Source organism: Furipterus horrens, unplaced genomic scaffold (assembly GCF_987537825.1).
Source record: "Furipterus horrens unplaced genomic scaffold, mFurHor1.1.pri manual_scaffold_17, whole genome shotgun sequence".
In the NCBI taxonomy this organism is placed as follows: Eukaryota; Metazoa; Chordata; class Mammalia; order Chiroptera; family Furipteridae; genus Furipterus; species Furipterus horrens.
The window spans coordinates 14,832,628-14,844,928 of NW_028327187.1; the positions used below are offsets into that span (position 1 = coordinate 14,832,628).

Sequence of the window (12,301 nt, forward strand, 5' to 3'; positions counted from 1 at the left end):
TATCACCTGTTTCCTGTCTTAGGTCCTTTCCTGTGTATTCAAACCTCAAAATAATATTGTGACCACTTTCCCAGATGAACGTTGTGCTGGTCATTTTTTTCCCTTTCATGAAGGAACAGGAGCTAACAGTAGAGATGGGTGAGAATGAAAAGCAATATTCCACAAAATATGAGAAATGCCTGAGAATATTATAGCATGCAGGAGCAATTTTTTACTCTTACATCAGCATATATTGTACTGAGCATCTAATATTTCTCAAATGTTACATAGGACACAGGCAGGCATAAAGCATAGTCGTTTCTTAAAGGAATTATAAACGAGTGGGGGGGTCCGTGGGATATAAACTTGTATAATATAAGGCAGAATGCAATAACTGCTATAATTAACATCCCCAAAATGCCCTGTAGAAGAGTAGAGGGAATAATAATGCATTCTGATTATAGGGATAGCTTCTTTTTTTTTAATTTTTAAAAACATAATTTATTTATTTATTTATTTGTTTGCTTGTTTCTTTCTTTCTTTATTTTTAAAGAGAGGGGGAAGGAGAAAGAGAGGGATAGAAACATCACTGTGTGGTTGCCTCTCACTCAAACCCCCAACTGGGGACCTGACATGCAACCTAGTCATGTGCCCTGACTGGGAATTGAACCAGTGACACTTGGCTTGCAGGCCGATGCTTAATCCACTGAGCCACAGCAGCCAGGGCAGGATAGCTTCTAAGGTGCATGATACTAGACTTGAGTTTGAAAAGATGGTTACAATTTTAACAATTGATAAAGAGCCCATCAGGCTGAATGCTGTCATTCTAAAAATGGAGATGTGGAAGTTTTTAAGACATATGAGAAAGGGCAAGAGATCTAATGGCGAACTGTGCATCTAAATGTACTTGTCAATATTTTCAATATATTTTATTTCTTTCTGAAAGTCTTATTAATTCATTTGGGTCAGTTACATGCCATTCATATGACACTATTTCTGAATTCTGAAATCACCCAAGTTATATAGAGATAGTGCTTCTTCATCTGTAAGCATGAATTATGGTTCATAACTTACCAGAGTTTGAGGAAGATCAAATGAAAAGCGTTTGGCATCAGCAATCTTGCTTCTTTCACTTATTGGGTTTTTCATTATATATTTTGTTTTATTTTTATCTCTTCTGATGGATTGTAAATTCAATGTGGAACTGTGTTTGTCTTCATAATTTTATCCCAGCATGCAGCACAATATTCAATGTGATGCATGTGCTTAATAAGTATTTTTGAGTGAATAACAAATAAGAGAAGATATGGACTTTAACTTCCTATAGAGATACTATATGACTATTGTTAATGTTTATGTTATATCTTTGAACCTTTCTCTATTTGTGACTATATATGAATCAACCCCACGATCTTGGGCTCAATTAGCATTTACTCCATATATCAAACATTCCTTATTAAAATATGTGCCCAAAATTTGGAGAAATAAATATCAAAACTAGTAGCAAAGGATCTTTAGTATAATCCCATCCTTTTTAAATGGAGGAAAATAAGGATCAGACAGACAAAGGAACTTGACCAATTCTGACAACTTAATAGCAAAGCCAGGGCTGAAAATCCTCACCCTCCTCATTCAAGACCAGTCATCCCTGCAGAACATAATGTTGAATTTTCAAACTTTTATCAAACTAAGCCAGATGTTTAATGTGCTGTCACTGGTTTACTTTACAGGCTATAGTTTAAAGGATAAAGGTTAGTACATCATCTTCAATAAATATCCAAACTATGATCTATAGTGACTTTCTTTTGTTTCAATACTATTTCACCATTTCATTGATTCAGTTGATTGGATGACTCAATCAGTGATGTCATTATTAAGGGGTATTTCACAGGCAGTAAATAGCTTTCCTTATGAACTGGTATGTTAGGGAATGCCACCAACAATGGTATAACCAGAAATGTTAGAGTGACAAACTAGAGCAACAGGCAAGTTTTTTTTTGTTTTTTTTTGTTTTGTTTTGTTTTTTGCCTAAAACTACCCTCCAGGAGTGCCAAAGGTGTATGAGTCTGCTAAGACATATAGCTAAAGTTAAGTCATTTTCCTTTCCTTGAAAACTAATACCAAGTATGTAGACAATTTAAAAAACAAAAATAAAGAGGCCAAGAAACAAGTAATGAATATAAAAGCATAGCTTGTTTGAAGAAAGTGATTCAGACTGTAATATCATCATCATCACCATCATAATTCATTGATAATTTATTATACACAATGAACTGTTCTGATTCATTTGTCGTATTTTTAAATTTCACCCTCACAATAGTCCTATAATATTAGTATTTTTTAATGTGTTTTATTGATTACAGTGTTACATTTGTTCCAATTTCCCTTCTCTCTGCTCCCCTCCACCCCGTGCCCCCCCTCCCTCCCCTTGTCCCCCCCTTTTAGTCCATGTCCATTGGTTGTACATATAGTTCTTCTCAACCTCTCTCTGTCTATGCCATTCCCTCATACGATGTTTCTTAATTCCTATACCATCTCCCTCCCTCTCCCCCTTCCCCTTCCCTGCTGACCTCCCCCCCAATATGTTTCCCATATCTATAGTTCTTTTTCCACTCTCACTGCCTATTTAGTTTGCCTTTGCTTCAATTCCCTAGCTTCTGTTGTTGTTTCTTGTGATGTAGTTTTCATTTTAGTGTTCATAGTTTTGATCCTCCTTTTTCTAAACCAGTCCTTTTAACATCTCATATAACAGTGGTTTGGATCTAATGAACTCTTTCAGTTTTATTTTGTCCTGGAAACACTTTCTCTGCCCTTCTATTCTGAATGACAGCTTCGCTGGATGAAGTATTCGTGGTTGTAGGTTTTGGATTTTCATTGCTTTGAATATTTCTTGCCAGTTCCTTCTTGCCTGCAGGGTCTCCCTTGAGAAGTCAGCTCATAGTCTAATTGGGACCCCTTTGTACATGATTCTTTTCTTCTCTCTTGCTGCTTTTAAGATTCTCTCTTTATCTTTAATTTTTGACATTTTGATTATAATGTGTCTTGGAGTGGTTCTCCCTGGGTCCAGTTGTTTTGGAACTCTCTGTGCTTCCTGGACCTGTAAGTCTATTTCTTTCCCCAAGTTTGGGAAGTTCTGCTTTATTATATTTTCACTTAATTTTTCAATTTCTAGTTCTTCTTCTTTGCCCTCTGTCAATCCTATGATCCGTATATTCGATCTCTTATAGCTGTCCCAGAGGTTTCTGATCCTCTCATCCTTGCTTCCCGTTTCCTCTCTCTGCACTGGTTGACTGTTTGTTCCTTCTCTATGTTCTGGTTTGTTGATTTGAACTCTGGATTTTATTTCCTCACCATCTGTCTCATATGAGGTTTTGTTCCTTTCAGTATGAGTGTTTTTCAATTCTTTCTCATCTTTTTCCAGATCTTTTGTTAATTCTGTAAGCCACCTGATAACGATGGCCCTGAACTGAGCCTTTGACAGGTTTCTTATTTGTTCACCTGTCAGGTTCTTCATCTGTTCCCTGGTGAGCTGTGCCACCGGGATTTCTATAGTTGTCTGCCTCATTTTGACAGATGCGTTTTGCTTCCTTGGGCCGGCTATAGGGGGCAGTGCCTGTGTACTCGTCACAACCCAGCGACCGGCGGCGATCCATAACCTTTTTTGCTGCTCTGTGGCCCTTTGTTGTCACTGCCCAGCAATCAGTGGCTACCCGCAACCTATTTCGCAGCGCTGTGGCGCTTTGTGTGGGGGCGGGGATCCAAGATGGATTCCTGCAGTTATTCTGCTAGAAGACTGGGATCCGTCCTCCCACCCTCTGAGCCTCACTGTTCGGGGCGATATGGTGGTTGCTTTTTTGAGCGTTGGGGTCGCAAGCTGCCGGGGTTAGACTGCAGCTGAGACTGCTCTCCCTGCCGCTGTCCCTGGTGCTACCGCAAACAGCTCCGCCCCCTTTCACTCTTAACCTGCCCAAAGAGCGCCACTGGTTTATAACTTTGTACGTTGGGCTTCTGTGTAGTTTTATTTTCTGAAATTTCTAGTTATCTTTTGTTTTGAAGTAGTTGTATTCCTCTCTAGTTGTAGAGGGAGACCGAGCATGTCCGTCTAAGCCTCCATCTTTGCTGGAAGTCCAATATTAGTATTTTTATCTTGATTTTTCAAATGAGGAAACCAAGGCATTCACAGGTTCAGTAAATTTCCCAAGTTCATACATCTAATAAGTGGTGGTTGTTATTTTAAGCCAGTCATTTGATTTTTGAACTTTATAACCTTTTGTTATATTGGGATATAATATGGGTAAGATGGAGCCAGCTTTATGAAATACTTGAAGGCTAGGATGAATGAAAGTTTGGAATAAAAAATATAGAAGGCTCTGTAGATATCTTCTTGACTGGGTAATGGATGCTTAAATTAAAGGTTATAATTAATTTGACAAGCAAATGCAAGGTATTAATAGAATGAGCACAGCCCTGAAACAGGGAGAACCAGTGTGAAGAGGCTTGAAGCTAGAGAAGTGTCAGTGTCAAAAGGCAGGATGTTTCATATTCCAAGACACACACTAGAAAGAACTGACAGGATCAGATGATTAATGGGGTGTGGGCAGGAGAAAATTGAGAAAAAAGCCAATGATGTCTCACAACATTCAATACTCAGAAGCAAGAATGGCAAGCTAGAGAAAAGCACATCTTGGTTAGACTACTAGACTGGACAATGGGCATTGTTTTTGAATTGTTCAATTGAATGAAAACCAGGATTCATGTAATGGCCATTTGTGTTAGCAACATTTTGACCTATCAGGGCATGCTGCCATGTTTTGGAACCTAAACTATTTTGAAGTAAAAATAAAAAAAGGCCTTTTATGAGGCAGTAAAAAATTGTGTTTGTACACTGTACTAGGGGCTATTTTCTTTTGGTCAGCTGGCTGGGCTGAGTGTTACACGGAAGTAGAATGCACCTACTGAGTGGGTCAGGAGAGTGTTGCTTAACTGTCCTTTATCCTCTAAATTCCCTTTACCAGTATGCTAACCTTTCTAATATTTAAGTGACTTTCAGTATTCAAGAAAATTGGACTCTGCCTGGTTTATACTCATATGGCTGGGGCATCCCAAACACACAAAGATCAAACACAGGAAATCAGGCATGATGTTCCCCAGAGAAACTAAAGGTAGCACAAGCAGGGGAAGGTTATGCCTAGAGAAAGAATGATGAATATAACTAACAGAAGGTCAGAGAAGCAAGTGAAATGCAATGTACATAGGGGAAAATTCAGGAGGTCAGAAGAAAGTAGCAAGAGTAAGTTATATGCTGTTCAGGGTCACAGCTGTGTTAAAAATGCAAATAATTTGTTCTCTATGAGTCTCTATTTTGTTTGTTAGTTTATTTTGTTCATTAGATACTACTTATTTCACTTATTTATCTAGTATTGTCTATTACCTCTCGTTATAATATAAACTTCTTGGCATCAGGAAATTCATTCAGATTCATATTCTGTGTGTGTGTGTGGGGGTGTGGGTGTGTGTTCTCCATCAAAAAAATGCCTGGTACATAGTATTTGAAAGCATGCCCAGCACACAATAAGTGTCCAATAAATACTTGGCAAGTGAATTAAATGATTTGGCAGTAAAATTAATGGGCCCAAAGATTGATCAAAACTCTAAGTCTGCCCAAATATTCCAAGGTTATATAAGATGTTGACATTAGGAGAGATTGAAGGCTATATGAGAATATTCTGTTCTTTGCAACTTTTCTGTAAATCTAAGATCCGCCCCTCCCCCCCAAAATGTTTATTTAAAAAAAGTCAAAACAATCTTGTAAGCTTACCTCTCTTTACTAACACTATGACCTTACCAGACCAGGTAATAAAATGCTAAACCTTAGTTTATAATATGAGAATACTAAAATATCATTGCTGAAAAAGGCCCTTAGGGACCCAATGGAGTAATCCTTTTATATTATAGATGAGAACAGGACATTTAAACAAAGTTTTATGGCTATAAGATAGCAGAACTAAGGCTAGATTTCAGGTTTCCTGATTTCTAATCCAAGTGTTTTTGCCTACCTTTGCACATTGCCTTTCCTTTCATAATCAAATAAGCCAATTTCAGTGTGGGAAATTTTTCTTACCCTTGAACTTCTCCAACTTTCCACCTCATTCTTGGTTATCAATTTATGAATAGGATCAAATATGATAAAAAGGCATGTCCACTTTAAAAATTAAGGGACATGCTTATTCTGTTTTGTCACAAACTTTACATATGCAACAGTTATTTAAATAGTGAAGAATAAAATATATCAGTTTACAAACAATGGAGTTGATATAGTATGTTTAATGTCAACAGAAGAGCTGTTATTTTTAAAAATGTTTTGTGGGTTATGCTGTTACAGTTGTTCCCATTTTATTTCCCTCTGCTCCCTTCCACCCAGTGTCCCCTCTCCCTCCAGTTGTCCCCCACTTTTAGTCCATGTCCATTGGTTGTGCATAGAGTTTTTCTCAACATATTCCTGTCTACTCCATTCCCTCCTACTATGCTTCTTAATTCCTGAATCATCTCCCTCCCTTTTTCTTCTTCCTCCTCCCCGCTGACCTCCCCCCAATATGTCCCCCATACCTATAATTCTTTTCCCACTCTCGTTGCCTACTTAGTTTGCCTTTGTTTTGATTCCCTAGTTTCTGTTGTTGGTTGTTGTGATACAGTTTTCATTTTAATGTTCATAGTTTTGATCCTCCTAAACAAGTCCCTTTAACGTCTCATATAACAGTGGTTTTGATCTGATGAACTCCTTCAGTTTTACTTTGTCCTAGAAGCACTTTCTCTGCCCTTCTATTCTGAATGACAGCTTTGCTGGATAGAGTAATCGTGGTTGTAGGTTTTTGCTTTTCATTACTTTGAATATTTCTTGCCAGTCCCTTCTTGCCTGCAGAGTCTCCTTTGAGAAATCAGCTGATAGTCTAATTAGGACCCCTTTGTACATAATTCTTTCCTTCTCTTTTGCTGATTTTAAGATTCTCTCTTTATCTTTAATTTTGACATTTTGATTATAATGTGTCTTGGTGTGGTTCTCCCTGGGTCCAGTTTATTTGGAACTCTCTGTGTTTCCTGGACCTGTAAGTCTATTTCCTTCTCCAAGTTAGGGAAGTTCTGCTTCATTATTGTTTCCCATAATTTTTCAATTTCTAGTTCTTCTTCTTCACCTTCTGGCAACCCTATAATTTGAATGTTCGTTCACTTACAGCTGTCCCAGAGGTTTCTGAGCCTCTCCTCATATTTCTCATTTTTTGTTTCCTCTTTCTGCACTGGTTAACTGTTTGTTCCTTCCCTATGTTCCAATTTATTGATTTGATCCCTGGTTTTTCTTCCCTCACCACTTGTTTCGTATGTGTTTTTATTCATTTCGGCAGGACTAGCCTTCATTCCTTCCCTGTCTTGTTCAAGATATTTTGTTAGTTCTGTAAGCTGCTGTATGACTATAGCTCTGAAGTGAGCCTCAGAAAGATTATCTATTTGTTCATTGGTTAATTCAAGTATTTGCTTTCTGGTCAGCTGCATGATTGGGATCTCAATCATGATCCCTGCCATCCTGACAAGTTTGTTTACCTTTCCTTCTTGGGTGGGGCTGTCACCCCTCCTACGCTATAGGGGGCAGAGCCCACACACTCGTCACTACTGGGCGACCCTTCTCACCACACTGTGGTGCTTTGTGTGGGGGGCAGGGGTCCAGGATGGGTTCCTGCCGCTTTCTCTCCACTGAGAGACCAGTAGCCTCCTCCTCTGTCCCCACGCCCTCTAGGCCTCACAGTTTGAGGCAACAGGGGTCTGCCTTCCCCAGTGTTGGAACTGCAAGCTGATGGGTTTAGTCTGCAGCCAGGTGTGGTCCCTGGGCACTTCTTGCCTCCCCTTAAATGCGGGTGTCTGTGCTTACCAGGTCACGCTGCTTGTCACTGCAAGCTGCCAGCACAGCTTGATCTCTCTGCCCCGGCTTCGCCCCTCCTACCTGTCCAGACGAGCACCACTTGTTTATAACTTCATACATTGGACTTCCATGTAGCTTTATTTTCTGGAACTTCTGGTTATTTCTAGTTTTGTGGTAGTTGTAGTCCTTCTTAGTTGTGGAGGAAGATGGAGCGTGTAAGTCTAGACTTCCATCTTGGCTGGAAGTCCAAAGTTGTTATTTTTTTAAATTTAGTTTTTGCTGCCTGACATTAAATGGCATTTGCAGTCTACATTTTCTCACAACATGATGTTAATTGAGAAAAAGGAATCTCAGGTATTGTTTATGGTGAATCTGTGTGTTATGTTTATAATATCAAAAAAATCAGACTGTGTATTAATAGTTGCATTAGTGGCTTGGGACATGCTGAGTAAAAACAAAATGCAGGATAAAAAAGTTGCTCTTACTCCAGTAATAGTTTATATTAATATATATTCACTTATCACAAAAGGATCTAAACTTACTTTAAAGAACATTATATATCTGTGAGAATTCAATTCACAAATGTCTTAATTATTTTAGAAATTTATATGTGCTTAAAATAACTTCACACTCTTCAGAGGGCTTTTTTCTTTTTTTTTTCTTTTTTTGCTCCATATGTTTGGAGTTTTGATGTGTGTGTATGTGTTAAGGGAATTATGTAAAATGTTCATATAAAAATGAATGGCTGGGATTGATGACATGTATGATTTTATTGACTTCACACTTTTTTTTACAGTTTAGTACCATTTTTATAAAGTTCAAAACAAGGAAGACAAAATAATACATTGATTAGTGGTCCATTCCTAGATGTAAATTATTTGTTTTAATAAAGGAATAATAAACACAGAGTTTTTCGTGATGGTTCCCTCTGGCTGGTAGTCAGAGTGATGGGACTGGAGAGAAACACATAGGTTGATGGAAATGACTTTAAAGATATTTGAGCCCAGACCTGTTTAATAGAAATTTAATGATGGCCACATATATAATAATGAATTTTTTCATTAAAAATGTAAAAAGTAAATGAAATGAATTTTAATAATATATTTTGTATGTGATCCAGTATATTCTAAATATTTCAAAATATGATCAAAACTGTATTAGTGAAGTTTTTTTTTAGTTTTTTAGAATTGTTATTCTATTACAGTTGTCCCAATATTTCCCTCTTTGCTCTTCTCCACCCATCCTACCCCCATTCCCATAGTCAATTCCCACACTGTTGTCCATGTCCATGGGTCATTCATATAAAGGTTCTTTGTCTAGTCCCTTCCCCTTCTTTCCATCATTATCCCCCTTCCTCCTCTCCTCTGGTCACCTTCAGTCTGTTCCATGTTTCCATGTCCATCATTCTATTTTGTTTGTTAGTTTATTTTATTCATAGATTCCTCTTATAGGTGAAAGCATATCGTATTTTTCATTCACCGACTGGCTTATTTCACTTAGCATAATACTCACCAGTTTCATCCATGCTGTCACAAAAGGTAGGAGTACCTTCTTTCTTTCTGCTTTGAAGTATTCCATTGAGTAAACATACCACAGTTTGTTGATTCACTCATTTACTGATGGGCACATAGGCTGTTTCCAGAACTTGGCTATTGTAAATGACGCTGCTGTGAACATAGTGGTGCTTAAATTCTTTTTTTAAAAAGATTTTCCTGACATAAAATGTTAGAAATTTCTTTATTATTACTTATTAAGCACCAGCTTAACACTGCAGAACATTTCAAATCAGCCTATGACAATTCATTCTTCCCTCCCCCCCCAAATTCTTGATAATGAACTTCTCAAGTAGACATGTTCTCTTCTCTCTTCTGTATAAAACTTTATGACATAAAGGCAAAGGACTGTGTACATCTTACTGTCAGATGCAGACCACAGCTGTGAACAGTGTCTGCCCAGGCTCCCCTTACTTTCCAGGTCCTGAGAGATTCTTGTTCATGAACTGCCTCTTCACCAAGCAAGTCCACCACTTGCTGGGTTTATCGTTCTGAGGATCAAACACCTTCTCACAAAGTCTCAGGCTCGTCTCCTGCCTCAGCTGCTGTAAATAGGCCCTCATCACCTCGTCTTCCTGTTTGTTTGCAGGTTTGGCATAAATGGCATTAAGTGGAAAACCAGGCTCTCCAGGAATCAGAAAATTAGTGATTCCCAGTGTATACATTTCTTTCTCACCTTGGGTTTTGGAATTGCACTTCTGGAGTTTCTTCAGACACTCAAAAATGTAGAGAATTATGTATATCAAGGTACTATCAGCTTCATTCTTAATTTCATAGTTTTTGAAGAAGACATTGGCCTTGAAGTAATAGATGGCTTCATCCACAATATCTGTATCTTTTGTCTCTCTCGGGGCGGGTCCTTTGAACTGACTTCTGATGGGCAACAGAGCCATGTTTCCAATGAGTTTGGTTTCGGGGTCCATGAGAGAGGAGTGGTAAGCCGGCATCTTTGTGAGTCCCCAAGTTTCAACCCAGATCTAAATTCTTTTAAATTGGTGATTTGGGATTCTTAGGGTATATTCCTAGCAGTGGAGTTGCTGAGTCAAAAGGCAGTTCCATTTTTAGTTTTTTGAGGAAATTCCATACTGATTTCCACAGTGACTGTACCAGTCTGCATTCCCACGAACAGTACACTAGAGTTCACTTTTCTCCACATCCTCACCAACACTTGTTTGTTGATTTATTAATTATGGCCATTCTGATAGACATGAGGTGATATCTCATTGTGGTTTTAATTTGCATCCCTCTGATGACTAATGATGCTGAGCATCTTTTTATATGCCTTTGGAGACGTGTTTATTCAGTTCCTCTGCCCATTTTATAAATGGCATTTTTTTTCTTTGGTTTTCATCATAGTATACTTTTAATTCGACAAAACCAAAACAGGTAAATATTGTAAGGTCCACAATATAATTCATTTTATGCCAAAGAAGAATATCAGTAATAGATTAGTCCTTATCATATGTTGACATCTGTCTGATGTAAACTTTCTTAGAGTTGCACTGGACTTTGAGACTCTTCTCATCCAATTCTTGTCTCTCTCCTTCCTTCACAAGTTTTAGATCAGTATTGTGGTCTAAAGGCATTCCCACTTTTTGCTTTTAGCTCATTCTGCTTTTTTCCCTTACAGTTGTTCCTTTCAATAAATCTCTTGCTTGTCTAATCCAATCTTGACATCTCAGAGAACACAAACACATTATATAGTAAGTACCCATTAAATACTGCTTTTCTCCATTGTGGTCAATTTTTCATCTTCTTGCCAATCAAGGTTCCATTCCTCCCTGATCTGTCCCTGTTCCTCATTTCTTCTTTCTTAAACAAATATGTTCCTATTATCCTGTTTCATTGTGCAGCAGATATGTCTGCTTACATTCCCATATACCTATAAAAAGAAAAGGTTGAAAACCCAAGTTTCTGCCTAGATATATCAAATAATTTACCCAAAAGAAGCAGAGTTCTACATTTGGGATGATTCCTGTACATGTTAACAAAAATAAGATCTTCTCCATTATATCATATACATAAAATATTTAGAGATGAACTTGTCAAGATATTACTGAATCTAACTTTAGAAAAGTATAAACACTTGCAGAGGAACACAAAAGATGTCTTGGATAAATGAAAAGACACATTATATTTTTGAATCTGAATACTTATTATGAAGGTGTCCATTCTCCCTCACATTAATTTACAAAATTTAAATCCAACAGGTGTTCCTGCATGGGTTTTTTTGTTTTGTGTTTGTTATTGTTGCTGTTTTTGACAATATAGTTTTGTAGATCTTATGGAAGAATGGACAACTGATAAAGGCCAGGAGGGAATTCTAACTAAAGAAGTAGAATGAGGGAATGCTTACTCTAAGAGATGTCATTTGTTCTTTAGCTTAATGGATTATTGACTGCATTCTTGACAGCTGTCAGTAAGGCCTTGCATGCCCTGATGCATTTATTCATAATAGGCTCTGGAGCAGGATATTTCCTGGAACCCCAGTCTAGTGAATAGTATCCAAATCTGAGGACAAAGCATCTTCAAATAGCCTATAATTTATAGAAAGAGGGTCAGGTTTTCATGGGGGCCTGAATCCTGTTATGAGTTTAATTGTGTCCCTACTCCCAAATTTATATGTTGAGGTTAGATTTGGAAATAGGGCCTTCACAATGTAATCTCTTAAGATGATGATGTCGGGTTGAACCTAATATAATATGAACGGTGCCTTTATAAAAAATGGAAATTTGTATAATGATATGCACACAGGAGAATCACCATGTGGATATGAAGGCAGAGATGGGGTAACCCATATACAAGCCAAGGAATGCCAAAGATCCCCAGCAAACTACCAGAAACTAGGAGGGGGTCATTA

The 12,301-nt window shown here is 37.8% G+C and overlaps 1 pseudogene; it reads right to left on the bottom strand.

Moving 5' to 3' along the window:
- Positions 1 to 9,851: 9,851 nt before the first annotated feature.
- Positions 9,852 to 10,388, bottom strand: LOC149990585 (actin-related protein 2/3 complex subunit 3 pseudogene; annotated as a pseudogene).
- Positions 10,389 to 12,301: the final 1,913 nt, after the last annotated feature.